The sequence below is a fragment of the Ursus arctos genome, unplaced genomic scaffold (genome assembly GCF_023065955.2).
Source record: "Ursus arctos isolate Adak ecotype North America unplaced genomic scaffold, UrsArc2.0 scaffold_1, whole genome shotgun sequence".
Lineage (NCBI taxonomy): Eukaryota > Metazoa > Chordata > Mammalia > Carnivora > Ursidae > Ursus > Ursus arctos.
The window spans coordinates 49,249,960-49,266,484 of NW_026622763.1; the positions used below are offsets into that span (position 1 = coordinate 49,249,960).

Genomic DNA, 16,525 nt, shown 5'->3' on the forward strand with positions numbered 1-16,525 from the left:
GAAAATAAAATCTGGAATAATTTGAAATTACTTGGAAGAGGAATGCCCAGAAATTTAAGAAAGAAAAAGAAAAATATCGAGCCATATTAAAAGGTCTGATTCTTTTACCCTTTTCTAGTGCAACTTTGTTTTTTCACTCATAAATTATTTTCTCAAAAGAGAAAGGCAAGTCGTAGTCAATGGAACATTGTCCAAAGTTAACAGAGTAAGGTAATTTCTATGGCAAATCCTATTTTCAGTTAGATCCTCTTAACATGTGCTGGTCCTTCCAGACTCTTGGTCTACCTGAGGAGGTGCTTGTGCTCTTTTTAAAGATATGTCATGTTAAAGTACATGACATTTTGATAGTCCTACCTTCACTGAGCTCAAAGAAACCAATGTAAGAAGCAATTCCTTAATTCACCCATAATTCTTACTTCACTTTTTCTGTACTTGATTTTTATTCCTTTGACATACTTTTGATGTTTATAAGTTGGGTGATGATTCCCTACAATTCTCACACTTTATCCACACCAACAAGTCCTGTTCCTTTCAAAGACTGAGAGTCACTTGCTTATTTCCAAAACTTTACACAGCAGTCATGACAGCCAAGCGTAACAAATTGGGCGAAGACCCTGCTCTGCCTAATATCAACTGGTGGAATAGTCAAGGGTCGACTGATGGAACTGAAACAAGACATACACAGCAAACCAATCTACGACTCTCTTTCTGTGCAACATTCTAGCTGCCTGGTTTTCCTAACAGGTTGTCAAATAGGAGGCCAGAAATCTTTTTTTTTTTTTAATCCAGTTTAGAAGCCACTGAGTTGACTGTTTTTTCCAAATTGTTGTTTCAGAACCCTGATGTCTGATTAGAGCAAACCAGTATTAAGAAGACATTTCAAGAATTCAAGGACTTTGAAGCAAAACTCACAAAGCCACTTGATGAGTGATCATGTACACACATCATTTAAGTGCAGTTAAAAAAAAAAAAACAAAAGAATATGATGTCAGGTTCACTAAAGCCACAAAAAATATTATACCTACTACGTGCACAACATAGTTCTAGGGCTTGTGGAAGAAACAAAGTTAAGATAGGGTCCTTTTTTTTTTTAATAGAGCTTACAAATTTATTGGGGACAAAAGTTATTTATATAAGTTAGCCATGTATTTTAAGTGTTTTCCATAGATTATCTCACTTACCAACACAACGACTCTGTGAAATAGTATTAATAGCCCCACTGCAGAGATGAGGAGACTGAGGCTTCACCTAATCTCACAACTAACTAGTACGTAGAGGAACAAGGATTCAGACCTAGGTATTCTGGCTCCAAAGCTGTGCCATATGACTGTAGATGATTTGGTTCCTAATAAGGAGCACAGACGACAAGAATCAATTGGCCTCAAGGAGAAAAAACTAACACCACAAGCTGGAGTAATTAGAGAAGGCTTCATGATGGAGAGTAAGACTGTACTGGGCCACTGTGATGAGCACAATGGGCAAAGAGGAGGGACCAGGCTTTGTGTAGAGTCCAAACAGTTTGCGAGAAGCCCAACACAGGTGTGGGCTTAATGTGCAGGCCTCCGCAGGACAAGTGCAAGGAACCTCTTATGAGTGGAGAACGAGGCTGGGGAGATGGAGAATAAAGTACCATAAATGTTAAGCAAAAGAGTGACGTGATCAAATGGGTTGACCGTAGGAAAGCTTAGAGCTCACCAGTGCCAGTACCTGTGTTAAAACTAAAGGTGGCTCTGGGTAAACGTAGCCTGAACGAGGATACAGACTTTGGTCATGAGAAGGGCTTGGGGCTCCACCTCATTCCCCAGAAACTGGGCCACAGCATGAGTGAGCTTGGTGAGTAAGCTGGTCCGTGGTTCACCAAGAGGCTGCTAGCAGATGGGGCACCTGGGTGGCTCAGTCGGTTAAGCCTCCATCTCTTGATTTTGGCTCAGGTCATGATCTCAGGGTCATGAGCTCAGGGTCCTCAGATCAAGCCCCACGTCAAGCCCTGTCACACTCGGTGGGGAGCCCGCTTGAGATTCTCTCCCTCTCCTTCTGCCCCTCCCCTGCTCACATGCTCTCTCTCCCCCTCTCTCTCAAATAAATAAATGAATCTTAGGGGAAAAAAGAAGCTGCTAGCAGAGATGGGTCTCATTGTGCAGCCCTCCAGCTGCCCCAGGCCTGGTCCACTTGTATGACAAGTGACTAGCAGGTTCTACAGGTGCGCCGAAGGTAGCCTAGCGTCCTTTCCCCACCAAGCTGAATGTTTCTGAGCAGCCAGACTACAGAATTCTGTCAGCCCACAAGACAGCTGATCTCAAAGATTGCTAAAATATTTGCTTCATAATTTTTAAAAAGTTCCTTTCAATGACCAAAAGTCAGCCGAATAATGGCTTTTATCAGAGTAGCCTCTCAATCTAAGAAGCAGGAAATTGTTTCCACCTGTTCTAACTGTGTAATTCCCCATTTTCACGTAAACACAAGCTACCTGCCTTCCTCCCCTCCCCCTAGTCTCTCCCGCTCCGCTTCGTTTTCATTCAGCACCTCCTGTCCTGACAACCGGACTATCAATCAGCACTGCAGAGCATTACAAATAAAACCTTGCTTCTCGGGGCTTCCGGAGAGGACACGGTTGGCATTTAGAGTGGGATGTGTATTTAACTGCCCTGGGCAAAGCAGGTTGTATAGCATCTCTGGCCCCCACAGGTGGAATGCCAGTAGTATCCTTCCCTGTGGTCACTGTAACAACAAAGAACACCTCACACACATCCAAACATCCCTTGAGAGTGGCCGTACCACCCCCAGTCGAGAACAACTTAAAACCTGTAAGCAGCTTGGAGATTCAGAGCTCAAAACATCTTAACCCACATGAAAGAGATCTTCTAAGAAAACCCCTATAATAAATTCTTTCCTTCTAAAGATAATAAAATTTCTGAAACAGCAATCCCACTCCCTCCCACCCAGCAATAAGAGAGCCTGGGATTGGGCAATATCATGCTGCAGCTCCTAGTACCAGCAACTTGAAATTAACTCCCCTGGGAGTGTGATAAAGAATCTAAGTTCCAGGGAGGCCTGCTTCACCCTGGAATGTTCCATGGTGTGTGCACAGGCTTACCCATTCAGGGGTGGGGGGAGTCCCACAGAAAAAAACAAGCCAAAAATCTGAAAGCCTCAAGCAGGTCTTCATTAATGTAAAAGAATCATTGTCATGAAAAACAAAGTCATAGACACACCTGCTTTATGGTGAAAACTTCTCTCCCAAGTATAATTATCATAACAAAAAATAATTTCTTCAAATGTCCTCTCCCAGTCCCTGCCACATACACTTAAAATTTTTTAAATGAAATATAAACTGGCAACCACATGAGTGCCTAAACATTCAAAAGAATCTCCAAGTTTTTACCAAGAACACTCAGCAATGAAAACTTGTTGTCAGCCAGTACCAAAACCTGGACACTGTGTTTGTGTTAGTCTTTTCTGTACTTCCCCAAATAATTCATGTCGAACTTCCTCTATCAGCTAAGTCACTGAGGTTCCTGTGGATGGACTCCTCCTCCACCTGGAAGAAAACTAAGCCCCACTCCCTCCCCAAGGACTGACTGGTTATCTACCTCTTTACTGGCCAAAGAGCAACACTTGCAGGACGCTATAAAGAACACTATCCAAACAGAAGAAAATTTAAAATAGTCGCCTGCTCGGGTAAATAAGGAACTAATGAATCAAACTATACATAAGAAAAGAGTAAAACACCCTTCAGCACTTAATAATTTAACAGACCTTGTAGAAAAACTATATATCACCCTGATTTAAGTGCCGATTTCCAACCCCAACTGCCCAGAGTATTCCTATATGGCTTCATGACTAGCAAATGTAAATTACTGTAAAATGGCTTAATGGAATCAAACACTAAAAAAGAAAATAAGCACTTGTGAGAAATAAGGGATTCCACCCACCTGCAGGCAGGCAGCTTTCCTAACTAAGGCTTATAAACGGTGAGACGACCCACCTTCCACCCAAACGCTGCATTTACAGACAGCATCACACCCGGGAACCAGGGTTTTTCTGAGGCATTAGGCCCAAGTGTTGAACCATAAATCAAATTGATACAGATGTGTTAAAGCCACAAGCATCAATGCTAATTTGATCATTTTAACAAGCAGATGAGATCACGAGGTTATCTAATGAACAATGGCTTGATACTGGATATTATGACCAGAGCAGCAGCAGGAGAAACTGATTCCCAATTGGTGGATTTGGTGATTCTCTAAGTCACGGACTGAATCAGTTGTAACCTCTACATAGATCTTCTTGACTGAATCATACAAACACGTTGCTGTATTCCTTCTTCCTTATTACATGTTATTTAGGAACACCAAGGAGAGGTGTTAAGGTTAACAATCAGTTGTCCAGACACTGAATTTAACGAGACCTAGCATCTTGCACCCTAATCTCAATTTGGTACAAAATGGTAACTCATTCTTATTTAGCTATGGCCCAAATCCAGACTGGACTAGTACATAATTGCTAACTGGGTTTATAGGTCACAAATTTCACGCTAGGAACTAAATAACCTCTCATTCTAAATGTGTACATTTTCGGAAAGTAGAGATCAGTTTACATAAAGTTTTCTCTGAAGTAACCAATGCTTGCAGGTCAATTAGCAAGTGTGTTGAAAACTCTGATCAGGAATGTTGATGTTTACTGTAGGGCTCATTACATTGTTATTTACACAAACACTGACTTTTATCATAGTTCACGTGTCAGGAGACCAGTTGGGGTACACACAGGTATGGCTCAACCTTGATGACTTAGCTATGGGCATGTATGGTTTCTGCTAAAGAGAATTTTCTTAAACTCTTAAATATTGTACAGCAAGAATGTGAAAATAATTCTACCAATAAGTTTAAAAGCCTATTCCTGGGCAGTAAGTACTGATAATTACTCATCTGGTAAACTGAAGTCAACATTTTTAATAAAAATGTATCATTTTTTTAATTGGTTTTGTTGATGTTTTACACAGTATTTATGTATTTTTCCCTTCTAGTGACAAGTTATAGCTCAGAAAGAAATTTATAAGCAGAAGTTCAAAATTCCCCCACCATGACCTGATATATGAAAACTAAAGAACAGAAGAAGTAGATGAGATTAAGTGACCAAAATAAGAGTGATGGCAAGGTGGCAAGACTCGATTAAGATTCTACCATGAACAGAGCCCTTGTTCTAAACTGTGAGTTCCTAATGGAATGAATAAATACCTCCGTAATCCTAGTGCCCAATGTAGTACCTTCTAGTACCCAGATGATGCTCAGTAAACAAACAATATGTGACACATTAGAATATATGGGTAAAGCCAAGATGATTTCCAAAAAATGATAAAGGCTTGAAATCCTGATGATTTGTGGACTTAAATAATGGATGCTGATGTTTAAAGTCACTGTTTCTTCTGATCTAATTAACAACTCAACAATCATCTCCCATACTGACCTGGCATGAGAGACCAGAAAGACTCGAAATCAACCCCAAATTCTTGGGAGCCTATGTATATGTTCGGGTCATTCTCTGCTTATTCAGTAAAGGATGGGACCCCGTGTTATATAAAACATTACATTTATATCCAGCACTACTCTGGAGTAGAAAAAGTACTCTGCACCCCCCCCTCAAAAAAGGCTACAAGAACATCTGATTCCACAAATCAAAATTTGTAATTTTTATTACAAGGTTTGCTAACACAACAGAATCATGATTTTAGTCTCCCTACACAGAGTCAAAAGTAGGGCTGACTTTCTTAACTTGGGAATCTATAAAACAGGATCTATTATAGTTGCAAAGACTTTCATGTTTGAATGAACTAAGTTTCCTGTCTCCTCTGCTATACTGACCTTAACAAATTGAGCAAAAAGAACTTTAGGACATGCCTCACCAGCAGGTTATCTGTTATACTAGCAGTCCCCTCGCCCTGGGCTCGAGGAGCATTTATAGATCTCCAAATAACTTTCAGGCTCTATAAATGTCATCACTTTGTGTTATTATGTGATTATGATGACTTGAAACAACTCAATAGCTTATTGACACAGAATCAACATTATTATATTGTCTCCAACTGATACCTGTGTGTAACAAAATGGTGTCTGGGTTTCTGACTGCATATGGTGAATTTATAATGTCCTAATATTAAAACCAGCTTAAATAAAATTATAAGTCCATCTGCAGTGATTGTCAGAAGCAGGAAAAACAATGTGGAGTGTATTCCCTAAGATTTTAACTAATCTGTATGATAAATATCATAAGTAATGAGAGCAAAAAACCTACTATCATTATAAATTTTTAACTACGCATTAAAATAAGAAGTTGTGGTCCATATATACAATGGAATATTATTCAGCTATCAGAAAGAACGAGTTCTCAACATTTGCTGCAACATGGACAGCACTGGAGGAGATAATGCTAAGTGAAATAAGTCAAGCAGAGAAAGACAATTATCATATGAGTTCTCTCATCTATGGAACGTAAGAACTAGGAAGATCGGTAGGGGAAGAAAGGGATAAAGAAAGGGGGGGGTAATCAGAAGGGGGAATGAAGCATGAGAGACTATGGACTCTGAGAAACAAACTGAGGGCTTCAGAGGGGAGGGGAGTGGGGAAATGGGATAGACCGGTGATGGGTAGTAAGGAGGGCACGTATTGCATGGTGCACTGGGTGTTATACGCAACTAATGAATCATCGAACTTTACATCAGAAACCAGGGATGTACTGTATGGTGACTAACATAATAAAAAAATTAAAATAAAAAAAATTTTAAAAATGAACACACTTTAAATTTAAAAAAATAAAATGAAATAAAATAAAATCTTAGAATTTTAATGCCAGTAATAATCTATACTAGAAAATACATACAATAAAAACTTTACTGACATACAAGTAAATAAAACCATCACTTATTGGAATTTTGTCTATATCACACTTTTTTAAAAGGCAATCACAAAAAATAAACTGATATTAGGGATTTGGCAAAAAAATAGTTTTTAGTTGGCTGTCTCAATTCTAGAAATTGGGTATCTATGGTTACAGTCCTGAGACAACGAATGAATGAGCCAATATTCCAAATGAGAACTTAGATACTGGGATCATTAAAGAATATTTCAATTAAATTTAGTAAGAAATTTGGATTTTACCAAAAAGAGCTAAAATAAAATATTAATGGAGAAAATACTAGATTAAGTGCCAAGAGACACACATGGGTTTCAACCCTTGCAACAGTACTGACTGTCCCCACATCATTCTAAGTTCCGTGAGGGCAGGAACTATTTGTCTTATTGACTATTGACTCTTCACTCAATAAATATTTGTTGCTTAACTGGCTTAGCTTGGTGGACTTGGATTTAAACTCTCCGATACACAGTTTCTTTACCTGCAAAATTTCTGACCTCCAAATCAGGTTCTGGTGAGGACTAAAGAGGTCCCTGTAAATCACCAGCACAATGCTAGAGATACAGCAGTCCTTCCACAAAGGCTGGTTCCCTCCTGGGTACTCCCACTCGTCATCCAACTAGAATATTCTAACAGTCTAAGCCAATAAAATACTCGGGGATCAGTAGCTCCACCAGATAAGAGCTGTTTGTTCTGATTGAGAGAAGTCTTCCAAACCCTGACCCACCTTGCTTGTAGGAACCTCAGCATTGACAGCAAGGATAGATGGTGGTTGCCTTGCCTCCCGGCCAAGAACAAATTATCCATTGGCTCAGTCTGGAGTCAAGGGCAAGACTGAAAATCAAGATTTATTCTAGGAAACAAAGGTCAAGCTAGACCCAAAACCAAGCCTGTCACTGGTTTTCTTTATGCATCTTTGTTTTCCTGCAATGAGCATTTTTTTAAATTACTTCTTCTATTTTAAAATCACTCTGTTTCAGGTGATCCTCTGGAGTTTGTATGTGGAATACTATTAAGTGTATAATTTCAACACACACACACACGCGCACACACACTTGATGATAAATATAAAGGCTTTCCCAGAGTGGACCTTGAATCATTATACTACACAGTGAACTGCCTTTTTAGAGTCATACGAGCTTTCCTCTTGACCTCAGTTTATGCCTCTACACATGGACATACAGAAACTGAAGACATAAAGAAATTCAGGATTTTAATCAATGGAAACTAAGCTAAAAAGCTTTCCATTTAGAAAGTTCAGAAATTCTCCAGGTCCTGGGTTCAAAACAAAAAAGGATCTATCAAATTCTTCCTAAAAGTATTAAAATATTCATTATCCTAGTTCTCTAAACTCTCTCCTGCGTAAGAGAAAAATGCTACAAATGCAAACATATTCTTTGACTAAAATAATCTGTGATCATGCCTTTACACTACATTCAAAGGAAAACTTAAGATGATAAAGTTGTTGTTACCTTCTAGCTGAATGAGAAAGGCTTTATGTAAACCTGGATATCTGCCCCTTCCAAAAAAAAGAACCAAATATCATGACCCCAGCCTTAGGCTTCCCTGAGACCTTACCACCTTCCTAAATATTCTCCACCCCACAGAGCAGAGGCTCCAAACTCAACTCAACCCAGCAAATGCTTACTGAAGCTCTGGCAGACCATTAATCTGTGCTCTTACTGAGGCTGCGTGGCAACTGTCAGGACACCACCGTAAAGACAACAAGCCCACAGCAATTTGGCTCCCTTCAGGCAAACCAATACAACCACCGCATCTCCTGCCAGAATCTAAGTGAAGCCAGTTCTCCCCTGAGCAGGGTTATGCTCACTGTTTACTAAGAGCACTCAACACTTCCCTGAGTTCGGTGGGTAAAGTTACGAAGAGGGAAAAGCAACTTAAACTTGAAAGGCTCTTCTGATAGTCCAGGAATGAGGCAATTAGGGCCTTATCTAATTCAAAGGTCCTACCTCTGCTTCATTTCCCGCAAGCTTGTCTAAAAATCCTTTCCTTCTCTGTCCCTTGGATCCCCATAATGTGGCTAGAGTTTTCATGGTTTTCAACCCTGACCCCCAAAATCTGCTCCCAGTGACTTATTAACAACAAAGTTTAAGTGATTTTTAAAGCCCTTCCTTGGGTATTTGCACTCTCAGCAGAAAGTAGGAAGCCCTCAAAGGAATGAATTTTCTAATTGTGGCATTTTAAGTATTCTCTAATGCGCAAATACCTTCCTCACCAGCTTGGTGGGGCAGATTTCTGGAGGATAAAGTATCTTATCAGGGCTCCTAATATCGTACCACACAGGTGGTGGTACGTGTACAAGGCCATCTTTGCAGTGCCAAAAACCCCTCAGCAGGGAGATAGCATTTTTCCATAAACGCACAGGCCCAGTTAAAATACAGTCAAAGGGGCTTCCGAGGAGAATTTGGTGACATCTCTGCATCAGTGAACGTGCCTTAGATTACTCTGGGCTGAAGAAAAAGGCCCTAAAGAAATATTACAAAAGCAATGACTCCAACGGGCCTAGAGAGACTCAAATAACAAATGGGCACTATTTATTGAAATACTGTTGTTTGGGTTCTTTTGTAAACTGAAACCCCTTACTCTACTATTTGTAACTCAAAGAACTCCTACTGGAAACACAAAATTTACCAATCCCACCAATGTGGAATATATGTGTACGTGTGCACATGTACACACACACGTATGTACACACAAGGAGACCCAGTGTTACGAAGCCGGCTGGTGAAGGAATCAAATCTAAGGGTCTATTTCCCTTCTTCCATTCAGCCCAGTGTGTCTAAAAGCCAACAGCTATTCCATAGAATGTTAAGAGACCAAGTCTGAATAACCAGATAGCAGTGTGCTTGTTGTAGTAATCTAAAAAAGGAGGGAGGAAGGGAAGACTTTTCAGAAGCCCGGGAACTTTCCAGAAGTAAGCCCCTGGAGTCATACAGCCTGGGTACAAAGCCCAGCTCCATCTCTTTACCAACACTATGGCAGGCATGTTATTTAATATCTGTGCCTCAGTTTCCTCATCTAAAAATAAGAGCCCTTACTCATCAAGTTAATATGAAGATAAAAGAAGGAATATGAGCCTGGCAGGTTACTAAATGTTCAACAAGTGTTTGTGATTGTTACTATTTTTAGGCAAGTGTTTTCCAATCCTTTTAACTCTATATGGTCTCCCTTGGAATTTTATAGTTTCTGTTTCACACACACATTTGCTTAGACTCCAGCATATCCATAGTCATAGTTGCAACCCAGTTTGAGAATCTTTTTAAACTAACCTAATCATGATAGCTAAATTCAAAGAAAAAAAGCTGATTTAATACAGAAACTTAAATATTATCTTATTACTAAAGTGTCAGTTTTATTTTAAATTATGCTCTCTCCTGGGGTGCCTGGGTGGCTTAGTCAGTTAAGCATCCGACTCTGGGTTTCGGCTCAGGTCATGATCTCAGGGACCTGAGATCAAGCCCTGCATTGGGCTTCCCACTGGGCTTAGAGCCTGCTTCATATTCTCTCTCTTCCTCTCCCTCTGCCCCCGCCACACACCCACACGCAGCTCTCTCGCTCTCTCTCAAACCAACAAACAAACAAAAAAAACTATGGGATGCATTGGTGACTCAGTCGGTTTAAGGTCTGCCTTCAGCTCAAGTCATGATCCCAGCATCCTGGAATCAAGTCCCGCATACGGCTCCTTGCTGAGCAAGGAGCCTGTCACTCCCTCTTCTTGTGTTCTCTCTCAAATAAGTAAATAAAATCTTAAAAAAGAAAAAGAAGCAAAAAAATTACACTCTGTCCTTAACTATTTCTTATACCAGAGGAGAAAAGCATATCTGTATTCAAAATGAACTTGAACTAGAGAAATAGAATTGAATTCACAAAGGCAGGCAAGTTTTCGAGCACCCATCTATTCTATGCACTTTCAAAAAAACATTACTACTTAGTGAAATAAATTAACTCTCTGCAAGCTTATTTCTCTGGTTGATAATAACTGTTTTTAAGACATTTCAACAATTACATTTTAGGGGTACTTAAAATGTTCAGTAATAATAAAAAAAGAATTCCTGTTTAACTAAATAACATTAACCACCTGCCGATACACAGATACCTCAGTCCAAAGAAGTTCACAGTGACAATATTTCTTGAATTACTGAGTTAGGCAATATGGAATTACTAAACCCTCATATTCAGTGCCTACAATCTAAGAATTCTCACTTCGCCCTACATGTGGAAATCATTTCTGACTCAATGACATTTTGAAAAAAGCCAAGCATGAAGGAAACAGAGGCCACATCTGACAAGAGGAAAAATCCTGAGCTTTTCATAAAGAAACTGCTGGCTGTATAACCACTACAACAACCATCAAGAAAGGGGGATTCTAATGTACAGAAACCAGAGAACAAGAATATTTCTAACCTCAAAATCAGACTCACGGATACATATACCCAGTAATACACCTCTACTATGTAAGGGTGAAGGTTAAAAAAGACCTTAAAGTTGAATTCCAACATTCTGTTGATGCATACTCTGTGCCTACAATTTCCTTCCTATCCCCTAGAATCATTTGAAATAGGCTTATCCTTAGTCCACATGCTGGTCCTTCAAATACTTGGAGAGAGCCGGCCATTGTTCCCTTGATTTTTCTCCTCTCCAAAAGAAACAGCCCGTTTTTCCATCATTCTTCCTGTAACATAGCTTCCAGTTCTCTCGTCATCCTTGTTTCTCTCCTCCAAATTCAGTTCAAATTGTCTATGTCCTTCCCAAAATGCAATCTACAAAGCTAAACAAATGCCCAGTGTCACCTAACCATCTATGGCCAGGACCAAAATAGCCTACCCCAGGGCTCATTCTCCCGTCTTCTTTAGAAAGAGAATCTCAATTTTATTCAGGTGAACCACAAGGTCTTTAGCTGAAAGGCTACAATTCCCAGACCTCAGTGAAGTGCAGTCATGGGACTGAGTCTTAATCAATGAGATGAAATGCAAGCAGTAGTATTGTACGGGACTTCAGGAAGTCTCCTTTGAAGACAGAAGGCACACCTTCCCTGTTGCTCCTCCATCTCCACCACCTGACATAGAGCTAGGATGGCTGTGGCTACAACAGCTGTTCTGGACAATGATTTGACCTTAGGGATGAATACTACCACCACAGGACGGTAGAGCAGGAAGATGGGTACCAGACGAGTACCAAACCAGCCTTCTCCTGCTAGTTAGGAATGAGAGAAACAAATGTTTATCTTGTTCAAGCCAAACAAAATCTACTCTGCAACCACAGTCCCATCACCTCCCCTAGGTGATGGAGTTGCTTTACTAGGCTCATGTGGTTCTTTTACCTTTCCACTAAAACAAAGATTTCTCAAGTTCCTGCTTCCACATGGCTTTGGGCCAGACACAGGATACCAGAGGAGGCAGGCATAACTCAGCATTAGTGTCCTATTCTAAAAGAAGCGATAAAATACGTACATAAATAATTATAATTCATGGTACGATGATAAGTGCTGTAAGAGACGTTTAGATAACATTCAGCGGAGACCGAGAAGGGCCCTGTGGAGGAAGGAGCATAGAAGCTACGATACGCGGGTCCCAGGGGAGGGAATGCCTGGCAGATGAACAAGCTGGAATGGCCACAGAGGCCGGAGAGCATAAGGCATGTCCAAGAAAGAGACGCATTCTTCATCCTGTATCACTGACACATGCCTTCAAATTACAAAGATCTTGAATGCTTGAGGCAGATTCCCTCTTATGTGAGGTAAAAAATGTGCAAGATCACAGCACCCTCCAAAGCCACCGAGTGCCTCCACGGAGTCGATTCGATTCACGAGACAACTGTAGAGCACCAACTGTTTGCTGTCAAGAAAGAGCTTCTCATACAGAGCTTTCTCCTAATCCGCAAACGGGATGAAACTTTTTCCATATTTTAAAACACCCTTGGAGGTGATACTTCCCAGTATTCTCCTGAACTACATGAAACGTTTCCAAGAGTTGTATTCTGAGATTTAATAAACTATAAGTACACAATACAAACGCATTTCTCCTTTTTCTCTTATAATTGATTGACTGATTGTATTAAATGGTGTACATATTCAATAAAAGTTACAGAATCAAAAGAGTAAAGCATGTGGAAATAGTAATGTTAAGCATGCAAGATCCAGAGCCTCGGTTTGCTCATTTGTAAAACAGGGATAGAACCTTCCTGGACTGACCTGAGGATTTAACACTAGAGCTATGATGACTGTATCACAGGCATACAGTAAGTTTCAGTAAACGTCAGCTCTTATTCGTAGTATTATTCCTTCCTTCACTCCCTGTCAACCAAGATGGACCCTCAATAGAGACACTATTGGCATCTGGGGCTAGACAGCTCCTTGTAGCATGGAACTGTCCTACATATAACAGCTGGTTTAGCATCCCTGTCCTCCATCCTCTAAATGCTAGCAGTGACACTCAGGCATTATGACAAAAAAAAAAAAAAGCCTACACATTTCCAGATCCTCCCCCAAGGGAGCTCTACCAACCAGGAATTAATGAGCTAAACCAAAGACATACACACCATGCCCAGATGGTCAATAAGCTAGAACTGCTTAAGACACGGGGATTCAAGAAAATGCAATCAAGTAGTTAGGAATGTATATAACATGCATGTACATTGAAAAGACATGTCTAACATTCCCATGGATAAAGCACCTCACCTGATAAAACAAACAATGGGAATTATCAAAAAGAGCCACAAATTAAAGCTTTCTCTACATTCCATGGTGGCTCTCTACCCTTCTCATCACCTCTTGGTCCACAAGTTTAGTTCCACCCTCCTCATCTGTCCTCTAACTTAACTGGCTGGTCTGCTTTCCCTCACTGCAGCAAGCAGTATCTTTACAGAACAAAGCCAGATCACTGCACTTCCCACCTTACGTTTCTTCAAAGGCACCAAACTTCTTGACACAGACTCTCCAACTCTCACCAGACTCCACTCTTCCAATTCCATCTCCTGCTGACACACCCTCCTCAAGACTCAGTCCAAAGCGCAATCTTTGTGATCTCCTCGTGGCCCCCTCAGGCCTACTTGACTTCATCACTCCTCCCCTGTGCTCCCAAACCTCTATGACAGCACCCGTCGCTGCCGTGTAGCACAACTGTTCATGTACACGTTTTCTCCATCTGTTAAACTCTGCATGGGACCAGGTCTGCAGGAAGCATATACAGAACACATGAAATGGAAATACTGGATCCATCCCGAGGTTTGAAATTTTCTATAACATGCCATTTTAGATCTGTGCTTTGAAGACCTGAGAAGTGAAGAACCAAATGTTCTTGAGGTAGAAAGGCAGGTTATAAGGCTTGTCTTCTAATGCTTCCTTGTCTGATAGTTTCACCTCAAAAAAAAAAAAAAAGCTATATTCCTCCCCAGCAAGTTCTATGTATAGAGTATTTGACAGTGGTCCAAAGACCACAGCATGGTGGCTGTTCTGTTGCACCAACCTAACCAAGAGCTGGTCAACTATGAATGATTTCACACCAGGTTCCCTGTGGGGCCAAATGTTTACTGGATGCTCACCAAGTGCCAAGACCTTACATGTTCACAATGTCCTTTAAATATCTCAGGAGCCTGCAGGGTAGAAATTACTAACACCCATTTTATAGTCCAAGGAAACTGAAGCTCAGAGAGATCAGTGGCCAAGGGTACACATCTGGAGAGTGACCAGCTAAATCTCCAAACTCCAACACCAGGCAGGGTCCCAGCACCAGTAAGGATTTGGCCACAGGTTAACCACATCCAGGGTAGGCCCTTGAGATTAAGGATCCTTGGGTAGGGGGAGAAGGAGCAGTGGGGGCATGGCCAGAGAGCTTCTACAGTCGTAGGAAGAGCCCACAGTTCTACTTAGCAGCCAGAGACTGAGGTTTATATCATGGGCTTCAGTTCACCCCCACAATTTAGGCTACCTTCTGTACCTTCAAGGAAACTAAGAATTTTCTCTTTATAAAATGTAAGTTATTTTAGCATAGAATTTTTATTTAAGATTGATTTATTTATTTATTTATTTTTGACAGAGATAGAGACAGCCAGCGAGAGAGGGAACACAAGCAGGGGGAGTGGGAGAGGAAGAAGCAGGCTCATAGCGGAGGAGCCTGATGTGGGGCTGGATCCCAGAACGCCGGGATCACGCCCTGAGCCGAAGGCAGACGCTTAACGACTGCGCCACCCAGGCGCCCCTAGCATAGAATTTTTGCAAATATGTACTAATTCCTCAGAAGTTATTCAAGATGCCAAATATTCCTTTTTGAAGCAATCCTAAGCCACCCTTAATCATCTGTCCTACAGTGCAAATCCCCAGAATATTCAATGCCTTTCAGAAAATGTAATGGCATATTTAAGGGCATGGGGGGATCACTTTTTAATGTTCCAAATTATTTGTTTCATTGGAGACCAAGATAACAAAATCATGTAAGCGGGGAAGGGAATTTTCAATTATAAAGATTCTAAAAACAACATTTAGTTGTGTATTTCTATGATATTTTAAAACTGCAATCAAGTTCTACAGACTAATACAATCAATAAATCCCAATATTTTTATAAATTCCCTTTAAATAGAGCACCTAAGATATCCATTAATGGTTACTTGTAGCTAAAAGCCAAACTGTTTCATCTTACTATACCTATCATTCAGTTTTAACTTAGAAAAAGGAAAGAAAATAAAACATTAAAGAACTTAAAAGTAAGAGCTTATCCTAAAGTGAGTTTGATCATTTGCTATTCGCATTCTCCCTTAATGTTATTATATACACATTTACTTAGTAAGTTTCATTTCCCGAAATGATTTTTTCAAAATCTGCTAAGATGAAGGAGCAAAGGTGTCATTCAGCCTGACTTTTCTTTAAAGCCATATATTAAAAGTTACCCTGGTGTGCTCCTCTCCAACTACAGCTACCTTGAGAGTTCTCATTTGTAAAAGTAAGGTTGGCAGGGAGGAAATAAGATGAGAAGGAGAAAATCTCTAATTTGTCATCAATAAAATAAATCAGGAAATAGCCTTTAATCTCAAGAGTGCAATTTACTGATTTAGTCATTTATTTACAAAATTGATGGAAATTGTTAACAAGGAGTTAATTGATTTGAATCACCTGATTACCACAGTTAATTAACCACACTGACTTAATCTTCTTTGAAAACATCAACTAATCATTTCCCAGGTGTCAAGGGGTAAATCGTTAAATAAAAAATAAACGTCTGTCCCCCTCTTCAAGGGAGACTTCTTGAGCATGTTTTCTTTGCAGATTCCAATCTAGCAACAAGCCAAGTTTGGATTTTTTTTTTCTTCTATAGCTATACTGAAAGAGCTGCCATCTTTCCAGAGTTTTTTCCTTTTATAATAAAGGAAAAGCAGCCTTGCAACCTTACCATCTGTGTCATTTAGAATTACTTCAAAAATGAGCTAAGAACACTTTTGAATAAAAATGAACAAATCAAAGGCAACCGAGACTTTCATATGAGAAAGTGAATTTTCAAAAAATTAACTTCAAAACTTATTTGGAGGGTGAGACCACAAAGACACAGTGTGAAGGAATGGGGTTGGGGGCACGGTGGGTACGGTATTACTGAGCCTGTTCTCATCTTG

At 40.2% G+C, this 16,525-nt stretch overlaps 1 protein-coding gene across 1 annotated transcript in view; it reads right to left on the bottom strand.

Moving 5' to 3' along the window:
• The window catches only part of LRP2 (LDL receptor related protein 2), a 193,719-nt gene that overhangs the window by 162,912 nt on the left and 14,282 nt on the right, over window positions 1-16,525 (bottom strand). The window lies entirely within an intron of this gene.